Raw genomic sequence first — 7718 nt, forward strand, 5'->3', positions numbered from 1 at the left:
TATAGGAAGGGTTCTTTTATTTGTGTCATGCATATAAAACTTCGGCAAAATAATTTAATTATATAATTTTGTTTTTCAGAAAAATGTGGGTTTTGGAAAAAAAGTCAAATGTCATGAGGTTCTAAATTCTAATACTAGGAATTTCTATTTTAGGAATATCTATTTTAAAGTCAGTCCAAAATGAAATAGATAAAGGGCAATAGAAAAATAAATGTTTAATATATTCAAGTGATGTGTTAAAAAAGTGCATTTATCACAAACAGTATGAATGTTTTTTTAATGATTGATCCTAAAAAAAAGTAGAGGTGGTGATGACTATATATATATATATATATATATATATATATATATATATATATATATATATATATATATATATATATATATATATATATATATATATATATAATTTATTTTTATATATATATACATGTAGCAGTTTATAGTAGTAGCCTAATTTAATTTAAAGTAGTAGTAATATTATATATGAATGTATTAGTAGCTAATTAGCTATATTTGTGGTATTTTGTTAATATATTAATTATAAATTCATAAATAAATACAAAACCTGTCAGATCTATCATAAAAAAAATTATTCGTCAATTGATGTGATTGTTATTTTTCCTTCACTCTGTAGCTGCATTAGTTTGTTATTAAGCATGAAGTTGTAAAGGTCTTGATTTTCCTTCTCCTTTTTAATTTTTTGATCTCTAATTGTAGTTTTGTCGTTTGAAACTGTAGAACGTCTCTCTGCAGTTCTAGCACTTCTCTTGTAGCGGCTGGAGAGGATATTTGCGTCTTTCTGCAATTCAAAAGTGTTTTGAAGGAATAATGAAAAATATCTAAAAAATATCGAGGCTGTTAAGTAAAATTAACAATAGACTAAAATAATTGTTAACAAAGAAGCAATAAAACCTTACTTTGCTGCATGATTTGGCGTGCTGCTGGCGCTCTGCCGGTGTTGAAGCTGATTTGAACACAAATACGTGGCTGTTACGTAACTGCAACGTAATCTGCTGACTAAACTTTCGTCGTGGTGACGTAACTAGTTACGTTGTGGCAACTGGAAAAGTGAAATTCCCAGATACGTTGTCACAACGTAACATTGTAACGTTGCCAGTTAGTAACTGCAACGTTGTGGCAACGTCATGGATCTAGTAGTTGTGTGTTGGTAATCAGTTGGTAATTTTTATAATTATTCATTTTTCAATAGGCGGACATGCTGTAGTTTATGTCCTCATTTGCCCAAACTAATTTAAAGGCTATTTTAATGAATGTGAATGACGAATGCAGACTCAATGTGACTTTAGTTCATTCAGTTCATTTATTTTGAAAAACACACAAAAACGAAGAATAAAACACCCAAATTATTTAACAAAAACATTGAGATACAGCAGAACATGAATAAAAGCATTCAAGATGCTCGGCATTATAATGTTAAACATAACATATGCTGTGCTAGCGTAGGTTACCGTTTGCTAGTTGACATTTCAAATGATTCAGAAAAAATACCACATAAATATGTAACAATAGGTATAAATATTAACATAAATACTTAAAGTAGACTGTAGGTAATATTACTTAACCAATCTGACACCGTTGTTGAACCTTTTTTTTAGATAACTGGGGATAAAACGAGAGCGAAATGTCGACGCTGTCCTCTGGTCCTCTCTAGCTGTTTGTGTGTTTACGGTTGCCATGGCAACTCCCAACTGCCACCAGGCGAGCGCGTTCTCGTTCAGTCTCTACTACTGTTAAATTAGATGTAGAGAGGCCATATCTGTCATTATTCCAACGTTTTGTATGAAATATTATGCAATAAAAAGTTTAACACTCCAGAAAAATTAACTGCTGTTGATAATATTGCCTACGGCGCGCACACACTCTTCAGTTGTGGAGGCGCGCGCATCGTGTCACGTGACACGTCACTTTTATATTTTATATATAAAAAGATCTTCCGTGTTCTTAATTGTTTAAAATAAACAATAATCTTAAGGGGAATTTTAATCTTGTCTGACATTTAATTACACATTTTAAATAGCAAATTCTGCCAATCATGAGAACATTAACCTGCAATGATGGTAATGAAATTACGAGCAGGTGACGTTGCATTCACGTTGCCAGTAAGTCATGGAATTACCAAAATATTACGTGTAGAGTACGTATCTGGAACATTGTTGGTAATATTGTAACGTTCAGAGATCGTACTGACAACGTTGTGAGAAGGTAATTTTATGGTAAGAAAATTACAGGCATGCAACGTTGTAGTTACGTTGTCACTCAGTCATAAAATTACCAAAATATTACGTGTAGAGTACGTATCTGGAACGTTGTTGGTAATATTCTGACGTTCAGAGATCGTACTGACAACGTTGTGAGAAGGTAATTTTATGGTAAGGAAATTACAGGTATGCGACGTTGAGACTACGTTGTCAGTTGGTAAGTCATGAAATTACCAAAAAGTACGAATAAATTACGTAACTGTCGTGTGTTAGCTGGGGGTCTAACGTGTGAAACAAATAACGTTACCAAGCATATTTTATTTTGTCGTGATCTTCAAATCGTTTATCCTCAGTAGTGATATTTTTTATTTGATTTAAGACAATAATGTTCTCACTCCGTGTAATATTCCTCTTGTTGAATCTCAGCTTCACTCTCTAACCCGCCAGGGATGCCAGCTAGGACAGGTGAGTCCGCCCCAATGATGTCTTGGAATAGTTTCGTTGAGTCTGACAGTTCAGAAGGCGGCGGTCCTCCACCTGCAGTTTTGTTATCGTTAGCTCTTTGACTCTGTGATATGGTATCAAAACGCACTCGGTGCGAAGAAAAAAGAACTCGTTTTTTTTTCTTACCCGTTTTGTTGGATTCCCTCCTATGGAGGCTTATTTATTTTTTTGCCACCACAGAGACGTTTTCATATTTTTTTATTACCTCCGATACGGTCCTCTTTACACCTAGATTACGTGCGTTGATCTTCTCCGTTATTTCCTCCCACTGTTTATTCTTTTTGGCCGCAGTTATTTGGGGATTGAGTTTGCTTTTTAAAATTGCCATTCTTTTCCCATATTCATCCAGAAGGATACATTTCAATGGAGTCGGACGTACTACATGCGCCATGATGGAATTGTCACGTGACGCCGTCATGACAGCGCGGAGATTTAAAGAGCCCATTCCACCGACTGCACACAATCGCGAGCGATGTTTTTAGATCTGCTTAGCTTTTATCTTTGTTTTTACATCGTTCGAGCTCACAATCCAGAGGAGGCGTCGGTCAGCTCCTCGCAGGTCACGCCTATGTCGAGAGCTTGTGCGGAATTTCTCAAATAATGCAAGTATAATGTATTTAGCTTTTAAATATTACCTCAGAAACAAATGTGTGTGTGTGTCTCTATTATTGGAGCTACGTGGTCCCTAGAGGCGACAGCCCAGCTAACACAAATACGTGGCTGTAACTGCAACGTAATCTGCTGACTAAACTTTCGTCGTGGTGACGTAACTAGTTACGTTGTGGCAACTGGAAAAGTGAAATTCCCAGATACGTTGTCACAACGTAACATTGTAACGTTGCCAGTTAGTAACTGCAACGTTGTGGCAACGTCATGGATCTATTAGTTGTGTGTTGGTAATCAGTTGGTAATTTTTATAATTATTCATTTTTCAATAGGCGGACATGCTGTAGTTTATGTCCTCATTTGCCCAAACTAATTTAAAGGCTATTTCAATGAATGTGAATGACGAATGCAGACTCAATATGACTTTAGTTTATTCAGTTCATTTATTTTGAAAAACACACAAAAACGAAGAATAAAACACCCAAATTATTTAACAAAAACATTGAGATACAGCAGAACATGAATAAAAGCATTCAAGATGCTCGGCATTATAATGTTAAACATAACATATGCTGTGCTAGCGTAAGTTACCATTTGCTAGTTGACATTTCAAATGATTCAGGAAAAATACCACATAAATATGTAACAATAAGTATAAATATTAACATAAATACTTAAAGTAGACTGTAGGTAATATTACTTAACCAATCTGACACCGTTGTTGAACCTTTTTTTTAGATAACTGGCGATAAAACGAGAGCGAAATGTCGACACTGTCCTCTTCTGGTCCTCTCTAGCTGTTTGTTTGTTGTGTGTTTACGGTTGCCATGGCAACTCCCAGCTGCCACCAGGCCAGCGCGTTCTCGTTCAGTCTCTACTACTGTTAAATTAGATGTAGAGAGGCCATATCTGTCATTATTCCAACGTTTTGTATGAAATATTATGCAATAAAAAGTTTAACACTCCAGAAAAATTAACTGCTGTTGATAATATTGCCTACGGCGCGCACACACTCTTCAGTTGTTGAGGCGCGCGCATCGTGTCACGTGACACGTCACTTTTATATTTTATATATAAAAAGATCTTCCGTGTTCTTAATTGTTTAAAATAAACAATAATCTTAAGGGGAATTTTAATCTTGTCTGACATTTAATTACACATTTTAAATAGCAAATTCTGCCAATCATGACAGAACATAACCTGCAATGATGGTAATGAAATTACGAGCAGGTGACGTTGCATTCACGTTGCCAGTAAGTCATGAGCTGTGTCCCAAAGGGTGCGCACTTCGAAGGCCAGACCAGGCCACGCCTTCAAAGTGCACGAAGTGCACGAAGGGCGAACCGAGGGACAGGGTTGCCAGGTCTGAATAATAAAACCCCTCCAATTGTTATTCAAAAGTATCTGAATCACAGCCAGAATGGGCCAAAATATCCCAAAATGCGGGGCGCGGGCAGTAGAAATATTGCTTAAGTAAAGACAACTTAACCTGTGGACTATAGGCTACAAACACCCCAAAGCAACAGTAGCCTAAATGCAACCCCATTCCAGACTTGGCAAAAATGAACCAAGCGCCGTTAATGGACTAGCAGGTTCTACTGACAGCGGACGTTCGTGAGGAGATTTTAAAAAGAGAAATGGAGCATATATATATATATATATATATATATATATATATATATATATATATATATATATATATATATATATATATATATATATATATATATACTTTTTTGAGCTTTTATTGGGTTTTGACATGCTTCAAAGCCTGCGACGATGGGCTGGACCATAAGCATGTAAATCTGTAGCCGGTTAAATATGGTCAAATTGCAAATATTAGTTAACAGTTATGTAACTGTTACAATATATTTTAAACATTTAGCCTATATACGTCCAAGTTTTTTTTTTTTTTTAAGTAGGCCTAGGCCTACTTATTTTTATTCAACTCATCATCTCAGATGCATTTTTTATGGCATGCCATGCAGCCGTCGACCGATTCGGCCCCGCAAAGCTGCGGACAGTGGAAATATGCACTCATCCCAGAAGATGATGTCCCGCTCAGGCCTTACCAGAGTCTCTATTGTGCATTATTCCCCATCCAGGTCCAGCTCCAGCTTCTCCCGCTCAGCGCAATGAAAGTGTAGAAAAGGGTTTTCTTCTGGTTTGGCTGATAATAAAAATTTGTTGTTTCTAATGTTAAACTTAAGTTATTTTATTGGTCTATAAATAGGCTATAGTTGTAAAAAGCCTACTTAGGCTAATAGACCAATTTATTTTCATTTACACATTTTAAATTACATGACAAGAAAATATATGTATAAACATAAATGTGTTTAATGTAGCTACAAATTATAACGTGCATTACAAAAATAAACAATAGCTAGAAAAAGCACTTCTCTTTAATTTAGCCTACGTTTGAAGTTAACGAAAATGAACAATAGACAGCAGTTCGTTTAATTTACAAATAACTTGCATAAAAAATAATAAGCTAGCCATTTAAATTGTTCTGTGTCGGCCACGCATTCAGTCGTCGTCAGTGAACATTCATTCATTCATTCATTCATTCATATATATATATATATATATATATATATATATATATATATATATATATATATATATATATATATATATATATATATATATATATATACTTTATTTTAGTAGATAAGTCAGCAGTTTTCGTTTGTTTGTATTTTTTCTTATAATTCTGAGTGACAGATGTCACATTTGATTTAGCCTATTTTTCTGTGATATTTGTTTTAGTTACGGTGTTGACATAGGCTACAGCCTAGGCTGTAAGAAAAATAAATGATTGCACGGACAATTCCTATCCAGTGTCTCTCTTTCTGTAAGGGAAATTTAAAAGATAGATTCTGGAAACAAAATCTAAATTTAGCTGGGTCGGGAATAAAATAATTTATAGCGGGTCAGCACGGAGTGAATTTTGCGCGAGCGGAATGGTGCGGTGCGGAATAGCGGGAGCAGGACGAAAATACAGCACCGCGCAGATTATATTTTGAAGGCTATTTAAAGAAATTTTGTATGGGAAAAAAAGAAACAGCGAAAAGGGTGATAATGGACTGATTCCTCTTCTTGAGATAATGGTTGAGAAATAAATAGCATTTAAAAATTGGGAAATTAAAGTTTATCTTGCTCAGGGCAGGGAACTGGGAACTGTGTGAATGCACTAACGTTGGACGTTTTATTTACTTCTAGCGCTTGCGCTGTTGTGTTCAATAGTACCCAGGCTACAATTGAGTTACCGACCGCTACCGTCTTTAACTGGAATCTGATCGAGTGCCGCGGGAATGCGGACCAGTCAAATCCTGTAGTCACCACTGTGCTATGAATTCTGGGATAGGGAAGGCTGCGAAGTTATGTGAAGGTCCCATCTGCTGTACCCTTTCTTTGCCTGAGAACCGAAGGGCGCATTTTGAAGTCGCTCATGAATTGCGGCAGCCTTCGTCGCACCGCTGTGACGCAATCGCACTTCAAATGCAGCCTTCAGAGGTGCAACTCTCCCTTTGGGACAGCCTACGTAGTGCCGCTGTGACGTAATCGCACTTCAAATGCGGCCTTCAGAGGGTGCAGCCTTCACATTGGGACAGTCTTCGTAGTGCAGGTATGACGTAATCGCACTTCAAATGCGGCCTTCGAAGTGCGCGCACTTCACTTTGGGACACAGCTATGGAATTACCAAAATATTACGTGTAGAGTACGTATCTGGAACATTGTTGGTAATATTGTAACGTTCAGAGATCGTACTGACAACGTTGTGAGAAGGTAATTTTATGGTAAGAAAATTACAGGCATGCAACGTTGTAGTTACGTTGTCACTCAGTCATAAAATTACCAAAATATTACGTGTAGAGTACGTATCTGGAACGTTGTTGGTAATATTCTGACGTTCAGAGATCGTACTGACAACGTTGTGAGAAGGTAATTTTATGGTAAGGAAATTACAGGCATGCGACGTTGACACTACGTTGTCAGTTGGTAAGTCATGAAATTACCAAAAAGTACGAATAAATTACGTAACTGTATACGTCGTGTGTTAGCTGGGAGCCACGAGAAGGGTCTGACTGCAGAGCCGCAGAGCCACAGTTTTACCCCAACCACAGTTTTACCACAGCAGTTCTGACCGCGCATGCGCATTGCGTCGCTCGAGTCTCTTCTTCGAGAAGATGCATGTTACGGGACTGGAGGGGAATAATTTCCCGTATTATTCTAAATGCTCATATTGCTGCGACCAATTCCACTGTCCGTTTTGCTCGATTAAATATTATAAGCCATCAGGAGAAAATCACCTCAAGCGCCATCTTAAATCACATTTTAACCGGGCAGTCCAACACGAAGGTAAGCACTAACTTTAAGTTAGCC

The sequence above is a fragment of the Pseudorasbora parva genome, chromosome 8 (genome assembly GCF_024679245.1).
Source record: "Pseudorasbora parva isolate DD20220531a chromosome 8, ASM2467924v1, whole genome shotgun sequence".
NCBI lineage: Eukaryota > Metazoa > Chordata > Actinopteri > Cypriniformes > Gobionidae > Pseudorasbora > Pseudorasbora parva.